The following is a 12,810-nucleotide window of genomic DNA, read 5'->3' as shown; positions in this document are numbered from 1 at the left end:
AACAGAGACAATAAAATAGTTAGATGCACAACTTGTTACCGACAGTGTTGGAATTTGAACCTAGTTATTCTGACTTTAGTGTCCGTGTTCTTGACCAATAATCTGGTTTTTGAAGTCTGATTTATCACTTATAATTGAGATATTTTGTCATGTCTGATAAATCTGTGGTTAACCCAAGGTCACAAAGATTTTCTCCTATGTTTTCTTCTAGGGGTTTTATAGTTTTAGCATTCAAATTTAGGCCAGGATTGATTTCAACTTAATTTTTATGTATGGTGTGAGGTAAAGGTTAAAGTTCTTTTTTTTTCATGTGGATGTTGAATTGAATCAGTACTATTTCTTAAATACTGCACTTTTCCGTTCAGTTACTTTGGCCCTTTGTTGGAAGTTAGTTGACCATGTATGTCTAGGTCCCTTTGTTGACTCAATTTCGTCTATACAGCTATCGTCTCACCAATAACACCTGTCTAGATTAGTGTAACTTTATAGTAAATGTCAAATCAGGTAGTGTGAGTCTTCCAACTTGGTACTTAAAAAAAATTGTTTTGGCTATTTTTGGACCATTGTATTTCCATATAAGTTGTTAAATCGGCTGGTTAATTTGTACAGAAAACCAGCTGGTATCCTCATTGAGCTTACATTGAATCTGTAAATCTATTTGGGGAGAATTGACACCTTAGTTGAGTCTTTTGATTCATAAACGTGATACATCTTTCCATTCGTTTAGGCGTTCTTTAATGTCTTGTAGCATTGTTTTATAATTTTAAGCATGCATATCTTGCACATATTTTAGATTTATTTCTTACTATTTCATATTTTTCAGTACTGTTATAGATGGTACTTCTAAAATTTCAATTTTCAATTCTTTGCCTGTATATAGAAATACAATTTATTTTTGTATACCAGTCATTCTAAACTGACCTACCTATTGGTTCCGGTGGCTCTTTTTGGTGATTCTTTATGATTTTCTCTGTAGATGGTCATCACGGTGTTCGTTAATAAAGATGGTTTCATTTCTCACTTTCCAGTCTCTCCACCTTTTATTTCATTTTCTTATTTGATTGCACTGTATGTTGAGTAGCAGTTGTGAGAGTGGACGATATTTTCTTGTTCCTGATCTTAGGGACGGGAAATATTAAGTCTTTTACCATTACATCTAAACTTAGCTGTAGGTTTTTTGTAAATGTTTTAATCAGGTTGAGAAAGTTCTATTCCTAGCTGGTTTAGTGTTTTTGTCAGAAATGGATGGTGAATTTTGTCAGATGCTTTTCCCTCTGTTATTAAGGTAACCATATAGTTGTTCTGTTGATAAACTGATTTTTTCTAACGTTGAGCCAACTTTAAATTCCTGTGATAAATTTCACTTACTCATGATGTGTTTTCCATGGTCTGTTGCAGGATTCCTCTTGCGAATATTTTCTTAAGGATCTTGGCTTCTGTGTTCATGAGGGATATTGGCTTCTAGTTTTCTTATAATGACTGTGGGAACATGACATTTTAAAAACTTTTGATACATTTTGCCAGACTGTTTTACAGAGAGGGTCATATTGATCATTGTCCACTAGCTTTGTGTGTCAGTGCCCATTTATTCAAACCAACAGCAAATACTAACGTGTTTTTACTGTTTTGAAAAAAACAGTGAGAAATGTTGTCTTACTGTTTGAATTTATCTTTTTTGGATTCTGTTGAGCATTATTCGTTTATTTCACTTGTGTAATTTTTCTGTATGTGTATTGCTTATATTTTTCCCTCTTTTTTTTCCTCTTATGATACTGGTCTCTTGCTTGTTGATTTCCAAGATGTCCTTAAACGTTAGTTATCATCCCTGACTTTTAACCTTTTTTTATAGCCCATGTCACACACAATTATTTGTCTGCCATCCCTACTGGATTCTAAATTCCTTGAAATTAATGTCTTCCTGACCAGTGTGTGTTCAGGGCCTGGTACAGTGTCTACCTCCTGTTAGCACATTTCACAAATGTTTCATGAGTGAATGAGTGAATTACTGGATTTCTTGCTTATTCTTTCACTTTGATAGTTTTGCTTGCTGTGAATTACATAGAATTCGTATATATAGGTTTGTTCTTGGAAACCTATATTTTGAAACTATGTAAGATTTACCTGATTGACTTATAGTGATTCAAAAGGTATTCTCGAACTTTCTATAAACATGAGCATAAATAAAATAACTTATTTATTTGATTCTAAATGATGTACCTGTATAGGCCAAGCTTTGTAATTTAGATAGTAAATGAAAGTATCTAATGGTAATTATGTAAAATTCTAACTAAGAATATGTTTGCATGGTATACTATAAAAGTTCTTTGAAATACCTACATGATTTTTTTTACTATAATAAATTGGAAGTATGGCATATATGTCATATGCGAGGAACATTTTGGGGCAGTTAGTAAGATTTTGAGCTGCTGATAAGGGAGTGTTTTTCCCTTTCTTTGTGCACATTACCTAATACTGTTCACAAATAGTAAAGTTGAAACTATTCGTTCTTTAGCTGAGATAGGAAGGCTTACTGCCTTTTTTTTTTCACCTAGTCTTGTCAACTTTCCCTGTTATCTGCCTTTGAGTTTTCACAATTAACACTTATTTGCAAAAAGATTATAATCTGATTCTTTATCATGTTTTCAAGGCACTTGGTTTTGAGTGTGATTTTTGCATCCACAGTCTCAGTTGGCTTTCCATTTTAGCCTTTGTTCTTGCATTTTATATTTTAGTATTGTATTGCAGCCATCACTCACTGGAGGCTGCTTTTTTTATTACCTGTTTTTAAGGATAGACCTGACAAAGTAAAGAAAACCAAACCATACAAAAAATGGGAAATAATACTATTACTTACACACATAGATGAATGTATTCCCTTTGGGAGACTAAATACTTTTTCAGACACAGGTGGCTTTGTTCAAATATTTTTGTTCCTGTTTCAGAATTGTCTTTAGGGACGACATACCAGACACACAAGAGAACGGATTTCATTACTTATATTACAGGCTATTCTTTTTGCCTTGGTATCTTTTTCTTCTTTTCTTGCCCCTTTGGAAAAGGGAGAAGATTTGTCCAACTCAATTGAAGCTTGGAGCCCATGGGAACACATTGGATTGTAGATCATGTGGATTTTAATAATCATATCATTTTCATCAATAAAATAATGCTAATTTGGTGTTTTATCATATACCAAATACTTTCCTTGTAAGTTCTCATTTTATCCTCATGACAGGAAAGGGAGATGATGATGTTTAAAATTTCACAGAGGCTTTTAAATGACTTCCAGAGTCACAGTGGTGGAGTCAGTGCTTAAATCTGTCTCCGATGCCAAATCACCTTCTCTTTCTACCCAGTCCTGTTGCCTACCATAATTTGTGTGTGGTTTACTTTCTGTCACTAGGTAATGTCTGTGCCATTGACAGGACTATAAATAATTTTGGGCTATCCAAATAAATTTGGGCTATGCAGACAGTTGGAATATAGAGTTGATACATTTACCTCTTTAGACTTAGACATGAATGGAGAAGAGAGGTGCTGAGTACTGGGTGCAAGTGATGTCTTCTAGAAGACTACCTTGTCATAGTCCTTTTCTATTTGACAGGATCAAGGCATGGACAGAGAAACAGATTTTCTTAGCAGCGGAGAGGGAGTCATGAGTGGAGCAATAAGAGAGGGGTAAGAGAGAGCCTGGCTGCTATCAGGCACTAAAGCAGTAAGAGAAGGTTGGTTGACCTCCCACCACAGGGAAGAGACTTTTGGTTTGGCTGCTTTTATTGGCTGTTGGGTGTCTAGAAAGTTGACCTCCAGGGAAACAGTGTTAGAGAAGAATGTGAATATATGATTAAAATGATTAAATTGAAAAAAGATTTTAAAACATTTTCTCTCTCTCTCTCTCTTTTTTTTTTTTTAGTGAGGAAGATTTGCCCAGAGCTAACATCCATTGCCAGTCTTCCTCTTTTTGCTTGAGGAAGATTGTTGCTGAGCCAACATCTGTGCCAATCTTCCTCTGTTTTGTATGTGGGATGCTGCCACAGCGTGGCTTGATGAGTGGTGTGTAGGTTCATGCCCAGAAACTGAACCTGGGAACCCTGGGCTGCTGAAGCAATGTGCGCGAACTTAACCACTATGCCACCAGGCTGGCCCCTAAAACATTTTCTTAAATATGGGAATGAAGTCTCTAAGCTTATACTTTTGTCTTTCACATTTTATAATTGTTTAGAAATGAGACGAATGGGTAAATTTTATTTTAGCTCAGCCAGTGTCTTTTTAAAGCTTCCTTAACAGTAAACATAGGTCAGTTTTAATTAAGATTCGGGTGATACTCATAGATTATTCTTTGTACGCTAGAGTTGATTCTATATCCTGTTTACATTGTGTCTTACATCTTTGCATGGAAATTCTTAGTATTGCAAGAACTCTGTTGATGGTAAAGCATAGATTAGCTAATGTTATTATTTATGAGTGTTCTCTTATGAAGATATTCTAAGTTCCAAATGAAGATTCTGATATATGGGAGCTGGGCTTTTTCTGCCTCTTGTCTCTTCATCTTTTCTCTCGTTTTCCCTTTTTCTTTTCTCACTTTTCCTTTTTCTTCTCCTTCCAGCAGCAATTACTGAGTTTCTACTAGGTGCCAGGGACTTTGCTAGTTACTTAGTGAGTTTTAGAGGCTTATGCTTTAGTTAACATAGCAGATTATTAAACCAGCATTTCAGTACAGAATGCCAGCCTTCTATCCATTTATTCATTCATGCAACCAAATGTTTAAAGCTCAGATATTGGCATCGTAGTAGAGAAGATGTCCTGGGGGACATTGTACCTTAAAGAAAGTATAGGAGTTAATAGGAAGGGGGAAAAAGCATTCTAAGCAAAGAGTACAGAATGAGCAAAACCATGGCCATAAGGAAGTACGTGTTTAATATGGGGAGCCATTTCTGGTATGCTGTTCAGTAGTTAGCCTTTCTGCGCCTTTGTGTCTTTCTCTGTAAAATGGGGCCAATAACAACATCTGCTTGGTAGAGTTATTGTGATGAATAGAAACAAAAAGCACCCAGCAAAGTTTGTGTATGTAGAAGAAGCATAGATAATGTTAACTATTATTTCCACTTGGTAAAGTATTATAGGGACATACAGGAAAGGGGGTGATATAGGTTTGCCTGTTCCATGGCCAGGCAGTGTCTGAGGTAGTTGTTGAAAAATAAGGCTTATTTTTCTGAATCAGGAACCATTGTAGAAAGAAAGTGATGCATTTCATTTACTTGAAGTACAGTATCAGGAAACAAGTTTGCTTTTATGGTTATAGCATAGTTGATAGAGCATTTTTCACATTTCTCAGTGTCCTGTATTGATCTGAAGAGTGCTAAACCTTCTCCACTGATATCACAGGTCCAATTGACATTATAGCCAAATATTTATGGAGAGTTTATAATTTGATATATTCAGACTCTATTAGGCAAGCACAATGCCCTGTAGAAATGAATTGATTGCTTATAAGTAGAAGTGAAAATGGTATTAACAGTAGATATTTATTTCATGTGGAATCATTAAATAAATTATTACACAAATATTTTTCTAGGTGGAGTTCTCTGTCCAGTTAACTGGCAATATTCTCGTGGATAATATTGTGTAATATACTTTTAGAAGGTATTATGTAGAAGATATTAGGTTATGGATATTGCTTATTTTTAAGACTTGATTTAGAAGTTACATTAGAGAAAGTAATGTCTTTTTTTGGGGAGTGATTGGGCATGCTGATAAATTGTTTTAGGAGAGTGCTGGAGTTTAGCTGTTTTTATCCTCATAATTATTCGATTTAAAATGGGAATGAACTGTGGTAGCTATTTCCAGAAATTTGTTGCAGACAGCTATGTTTTTGTAAAAGAAGTATCAGGAAGTGATGAACATCTACTGATTTTCAGTAATCTGCCATGCACTTTGAATATTTTATCTCATTTGCTTAAACTTTTACCACAGGCTTGTGTGCTATTACTTCCATTTTGTGGGTTAAAAAACAGAGACTTTGAAAGGTTCACTTGCTTGCCTAATGTTCTACAGTTAGTGAAGTGGCAGAATTAGGATTTGTACCTAGGCCCATCTGACTTGAGCCTCAACATGATTGTGCTTTTTTTGATTCCTGTCATTTCTACATTTAGCAGTGTCTTTTAATGTTCTTTTTCACTTTGCACTAGCACTGCCACTATTCTGCCCCAGACCCTTATCACCTCAGACTTGACTTGGGATAAGCCTCATAATTGGTCCCCATTGTTCTTTCTCTGAGGCATCTTCCTGCAAACTTCTGTCACGTTAGTATTTTTTCATGTGGCCGATCTTCCTTTCAGTTGGGCTTTGTAAGCCAGCCCCTACCCCATTATACTACCAGCCCATTCTTTCCAGTGTGAGTTTCCACTTACTCTGAAGGGATTCCTTCCTAGAATATTCTCACCACTCCAGCATTTCACATCTTACCTCTCCTGTAAGATTCATTGCTAATCTTGCCTCTTCTTTGAAGCCTTTCTTTATTTCTTCATCCCACTGACATCTGGCTTCCGATTGTCTATTTTGTTAGTATTTTTCTTTTTGGTGTTTCATAGTATACCTACAGGAATGTCTTAATTTCTCTTTCTTCTCTACCTGGTGATTACTGAGATTGTCATAACCTTTGTGTCAAGGGTCTTACATAATGCTCAGTTGAATTAAACAGAAGGGAGAGCTCTTTAAAGTAAAACCAAGGAATCAAGATTACTGTGCTCCCAATTTTTGGTACTATGAAGTGGAGAAATGGTGGGATGACCTTTAAATGTTGACTAGTTCAAATGGTGTTGGTATATATGCTCGCTTATCTTCTTACAGGTGCCCTTTTCTTGCATCCTGTGCTTAATTCTTTAGTTGTAAACTTCATTCCAATTCAAAAGGAATAGTTATTGTGTGACTTGAAACTCAGATGTACATATGAGTTGCTATATAAATATATGTATCTTTTCCTTCCTTCCCTATTTGAGTTTTGTATGCACATGATTTCCCGAGGAAGTAAATTCACAATGGAAAGCCAACAGCTTTGCCTTGATGTTTATTCTTTCACATGCTGGATCGTTATCGTATCAAAAACATTTTGACTTGTTCTCCTTTGTTTCCTACTTTTCTGTAGTACTCGATATTTAAAGCATCTGGTGACTACTGAATTTTCTAATGACTTACTTTTATAGCTTAAATTTCAGAAAATTTATCAGGTTATGTTTACCTTCATTTTAAGGTAATGTAGAGGTAGTGAAAGAAAGGTGAAATAGGACAGGTTATTATTGAGGGTTGTAAGTTGCCTTTGAACTTGACTATTAGGATAATCAGAAACAGGGAGCTTTTCAGTGTCTTCAAGTGTTTGTTTATATTTATAGCTCTACAGATATACTGTAGAGAATTTAGGCTGCTATGCAGGTCCTCTGCTCATGAACAGGTTAGTTTCCAAAATGCTGTTCATAAGACCTGTTGTTAATAAGTCTACCCAGTCAGTGTATATATTTTTACCCAAAACTTTTTAATGGGAGGATTCTCTTTGTGGGAGCATTGAATTTAACTCTTCATCTCTCTTAAATTTGTCTAAACATATTTACATTTTGATTTGGTTCTTTTCAGTGTACATTTTTGAAACACAGTTTCAGATGCATCCTGAATCTAAGTCCAAGGCAGCAGCTGAAGCTAGTGCCATCTGTTGGTGAAAGGCAGTTAAATCATGTTTGCTTTGACCTGAAGCTTTATTCCTACCATGAAAGTTTGCATTTTAGATGAAATGGAGGCTTATTAAATGAAGGCTTAATGAGATCTTTTAGAAGAATCTACTCAGCAAATATTTACTGACTGCCTGCTAAGTGCTAGAAGTTGAGAATGTTAATAACATTCCCTATCCTCATGGAGCTTAAGTTCTAGTTGGGGGAAGGTAGATGAAAAACAGATGCATGTGCTTTGGGAAAAATGGAGCAGGGTAAGAGGGAGGCAGTCAGGGGGTAGGGTGTTACAATTTCACATAAAATGGTCAGGGGTGCCTCCCTGGGAGTGTGTGAGGCATTCTATCACTGCTGGATTAAGACCTTGAGAGGTTTTAAATTCTGAAAAGATTTTTCTATACCCTCCCCCCATACGTTATTTGAAACAAAAAGAATACTAAATTTTAAAACGATAGAAGTTCTCAAGTTCTTATTTTTTCTATGATGCCTACTTCATTGCTTTTGTTGAAATATATTATTGCAAAAACATTTTTTTTTCTTAAAGTACTCCAACTCTGCTGGTGCTTTGAGCATGTGTGTGATTTGCAGGTTGGTGAATGGAGCAAGAGAGCCAGGCTGGGTAGGGGGAACCTAAAGAGAATTCAGACCCTCCTGGGAGCCTGTGCTAGCAAGTTAATAGGCCAGAGCACTGGCACGTCAGTAAAGTGCAGGGGAACAGGGATGCCTGTATATTAACAAAGGCTTATTTTTTCAGTAAAAGTAAAGTCTAAGTATAAACTATATACTGATAAGATTAGCATATCGATTTCATGATGGTTTAAATTTTTTTTTTTTGTAAAGATTGGCACCTGGGCTAACAACTGTTGCCAATCTTTTTTTTTTTTTCTGCTTTATCTCCCCAAACCACCCCCCGAACACAGTTGTATATCTTAGTTGCAGATCCTTCTAGTTGTGGCATGTGCGACGCTGCCTCAATGTGGCCTGATGAGCAGTGCCGTGTCTGCGCCCAGGATCCGAACCCTGGGCCGCCGCAGCAGAGCGCGCGAACTTAACCACTCAGCCACGGAGCTGGCCCCCATGACGGTTTAAATTTTAAAAGTCTTTAGGGCACTGCTGCTCAAGCTGTTTGTTGAAGGGCTAATGTTTTAGTTTCCAATCCATCAGAGACTCATGTTGTAAAACATATTAAAGAAAAATTACTTAAAAAGTGAAATGGACACCTTTTTGTTTTCCTGGCTTTTTTCTTTCTCCAACTTTTTTGCTGTCTTCTCTTTCTCTAAATTGGTTTTTCTCTTTTTACTTTTTGATCATAAAACCTCTGTCTGTATTCTTTTGTTTTCTGTCTCATCTGTTTAAAGGGCCATAATAGAATACAATGTTGTGGGGTGTTTGGGTGTGTAGTGAATGATGTTTAATGAATGGAACATCTTGTTTGTCAATTAGAAAATTCTGCGGTTTCTCTTTAACCATTTCATGCCCTTTGGATTTTGTTTTGTTTTGTTTTGTTTTTGGTGAGGAAGATTGGCCCTGAGCTAACATTGTTGCCAATTTTCCTCTTTTTGCTTGAGGAGGATTGTCCCTGAGCTAACTTCTGTGCCAGTCTTCCTCTGTTTTGTGTGTGGGATGCCGCCACAGCATGGCTTGATGAACAGTATGTAGGTCTCTGCCCAGGGTCCAAACCTGCAAACCCCGGGCTGCCAAAGTGGAGTGCACAAAGTTAACCACACACCACAGGGCTGGCTCCCTTTTTGGGTTATCTTTGGTGGATGGGCTTTGGCCCTGTAAGGGGTACCACTACAAGTGGGATATGAGGGTTCCTCCTTTAAATTGTGTATCTACCTCCTCAAAAAAAGGAAGGAAGGAAGATTAAGAAGAAGAATTGATAAACAGACTTTTGATAGGCAGTTCACTACACAAAGAAATGTGTAGTAACATGAATCTCCTTCAGAGCAGGTAACATTTCTTGCTTGTTCCTGCATTCTCTGCAGCATCTCTCGCATGGTAGACGCTTAATGCTTGTTTCTAGCTTGTTTTTCTTTAAATGAGCTTTTCCTGTGGATTCATCAACAGCAGTTTTATCCCTAGTATTGAAATAAAATAATGAAACTTTTTCTAAACAAATCATGATTAGAAACATCTACAATGAAGTTTTAATAAACTGAATTTTTAAAAAGATTTTATTTATTTTTCAAGCTTAGGAGTATTTTACCATAGGACAAGAGGTTTATCTGTGTTAAGCAGGTAGCAGACCATCAATTCCTGAACATTTTTCCCTCCAGAAGGCTGTTGCTGTTTTTGGTTTGTTTTCTTTACTTCTCTTCTTTTAGCTTGCCTGCTGGCTGTCAGAATAAGGGTGACAGACTGTCCTGATAGACTGTTGGACAGAGAATCTGCTGGTTTTTATTTGGCATAATAAATGATTGAAAACAGTGATATTTTGTTACAGTTCTAATAAAGCCAACACAGTGGTGATTCTTAGAGTGCATTACTTTAAGCTCCAGAAGCAAATGCCCTGGTATACTGGGCACTGTAAATATCCCTGGAATATATTAAGAAAATCCTAAGCATTAGGCATGCATGAGATAGAAATCACATATTTTAACTTTTCAGAGAGCGTATAAGGGACGTGGCTCATATTTTCAAGGATAATCTCTCTTGATGCAATTTTCCTTCTTGTTGGTCTGTTCCCTCCCCACCCCTCACGTTGGTGGAATAAGTGAATCAGTTTCGCAGTGGTAATCACTATAGAGCCTACCTTCAAATAATAATTACTTTATAAGTTTGTGTTCTAAATTAAAATGGCATATTTCCTATTACGACTTTTGGGTGATCATGATTAGAATAATTCTGCCACCTGCATGCATTTTCATATCTACTGGTTTTTGTCTTGGGAAGCAAGAGAGCAGAGGACTGTTTTCTTCCTTGCTGTAATACCTGATTTTGGAAGGTACACTAATTTCAGGACGTTTGATGTAGGAAATGGTTCCGTATTCCAAAAACACTTAGTAACAATTTGCCAAATAACATTCTCTCATGTGGTTTGGTTCAGTGTTTTTGTTTTGTTTGCATCTTTTGATCTATCTAGACTGTTTTTCCTACTTGCTGACGTTTCTGTAAAGTAGAACTTTATAAGTCAAAGAGTAAGTAAAATTCTATTAAGCTCTCTATTTCAACTCTCCACTCAAATCCTCTGAGATTGAACACTTTTATTTTTTTTTTAAAGGAATCTGAAAAGCTGGCTTTTAGTGAATCTTATTTTCTCCTATTTTCTATAAAGAGTTTTTAGGTTGACTCAATTTCAAACATACTTAGTAAAATGTTTTAATAGCTATTGAGCTATTTTATTTAATAAGTTGAACAAAGTATTGGTTTTTAATGGGTGTTTTTAGAAATAATACTCTCACTTTTCCCCCTCCCACAAAAAGGAGAAGGGGGAGGTATTTTATTGCCCAAGAATATGCTATCAGTGCCCTGGAGTCTACCTGTCTGGTTTCCAGCCTGTCTACTAACACCAGCTTTAGCTAACTAGGTTTATGATTATACTAACACCAGCTTTAGCTAACTAGGTTTATAATGGGTTTATGATTACAGGATTAAATATGGGGTACTGGGTTAATTCTTCTCTCTTCCTTTTTCCACCGCCTGTTGACTAGCTCTGTTCTGTGGGGGCAAATTGCAGATTCATTTGGCTTTTCTTATTTATTGAAGAGAGGGAAACAAATTATTTCTAGGTTTCAAAAACCATGACGAGCCTGAGATTCTACCCTACTTGCAGATTGACAAATTAGCCTGCTGTACTTTGGTATATATTTTGATAACTCACAGTACAGCAGGCTGCATGAGCTTCAAGTTTGCCTTAGTTCCCCTGCCTCTGAAGTTCCCCAGGGACCATGTGGAGGTGTCCTCAGGTTGGTGCTGTCCACAGAGTAGGTTGTGTCAGAGTGAAGAAATCCCCAGTCCTATAGGAGGGCTGCTAGCAAACGTGCCGTACTTCGGTTATCTTTATTAACCTGGTCAAGAGAAAATCTGTTCACTGCCCCCAAGGGAGATACTATTTCTTTATCTTCTAAGGCTGTGTGCTATATTGACACACTTGAAAAGATAATCCAGAAGAGTAACTGCTGGAAAATGTGAAGAAACATGAGAGATCCATGGATGATTGTCTCCCAGTGCTAGGTAGCAGCAAAACGTGAGAACTGTCTTCTTCTGTCTTTCTGTTTTGGTCTGCTTCTCCCAAATCAGAATGTAGAAAAACTACTTTAGTTTAAATGATCAACAGAATTCCAGAGACACACAAATTCCTCCGTTTGAAAGCCCTTGCTTTTGTGTTTTTTTGTTTTAAAGATTTTATTTTTTTCGTTTTTCTCCCCAAAGCCCCCCAGCACATAGTTGTATATTCTTCATGGTGGGTCCTTCTAGTTGTGGCATGTGGGATGCTGTCTCAGCGTGGCCTGATGAGCAGTGCCGTGTCCGCGCCCAGGACTTGAACCAACGAAACACTGGGCTGCCTGCAGTGGAGAGCGCGAACTTAACCACTCGGCTAAGAGGCCAGCCCCCTTGCTTTTGTTTTTATAAGACCTTAAATAGTGGGTCGTTACATTTGCTGGGACCATCAGGGGCTCCAAAGTGTGCTTCCTGAGCATCCTGGGCTGTTGTTTTGTTTGTTTTCCCCACTATACCATGTACCTTTGTTGAGGCAGGAGATATATATTATTCGTCTTTGTGTCTTTATATCTATCAGAATAGCCTGTTATTATAGTAGGTTCTGAGTAGCTGTTTGTTGAATGAAATGAGTAAATGAATAAATAAATTAGTAGAACCTCTTTAACTCAGATCTGGTTGATCTTTTATCTGTTTATTCAGATTTCTTCCCCAATTTGAGACTGTACCATTTGATAAAGTACGTGAAACGTAAGGGGTCAGAAAATATCTGTTGATTGAATGGGTTAGTCTTAGATAGGACCGTTGTATTGGATTTGAAAAGCTGGGTTTGATACAGAGTCAATATATTATGTGAAATATTCCTAAATCTGAATTAATCCATCCGTCATCCTTGTTGTATTGATTGCTTTGATCCCTAGGACCTATTTTCTTGATG

At 36.9% G+C, this 12,810-nt stretch overlaps 1 protein-coding gene across 2 annotated transcripts in view; it reads left to right on the top strand.

The window, feature by feature from the left end:
* The window catches only part of DDX10 (DEAD-box helicase 10), a 277,654-nt gene that overhangs the window by 50,249 nt on the left and 214,595 nt on the right, over positions 1-12,810 (top strand). The gene's annotated exons all lie outside the window — the stretch shown is intronic.

The sequence above is a fragment of the Equus asinus genome, chromosome 20 (genome assembly GCF_041296235.1).
Source record: "Equus asinus isolate D_3611 breed Donkey chromosome 20, EquAss-T2T_v2, whole genome shotgun sequence".
NCBI classification, from domain to species: Eukaryota; Metazoa; Chordata; class Mammalia; order Perissodactyla; family Equidae; genus Equus; species Equus asinus.
Note: the sequence above shows the minus strand (reverse complement) of the source record. Positions and strands in the feature narration are given on the sequence as shown.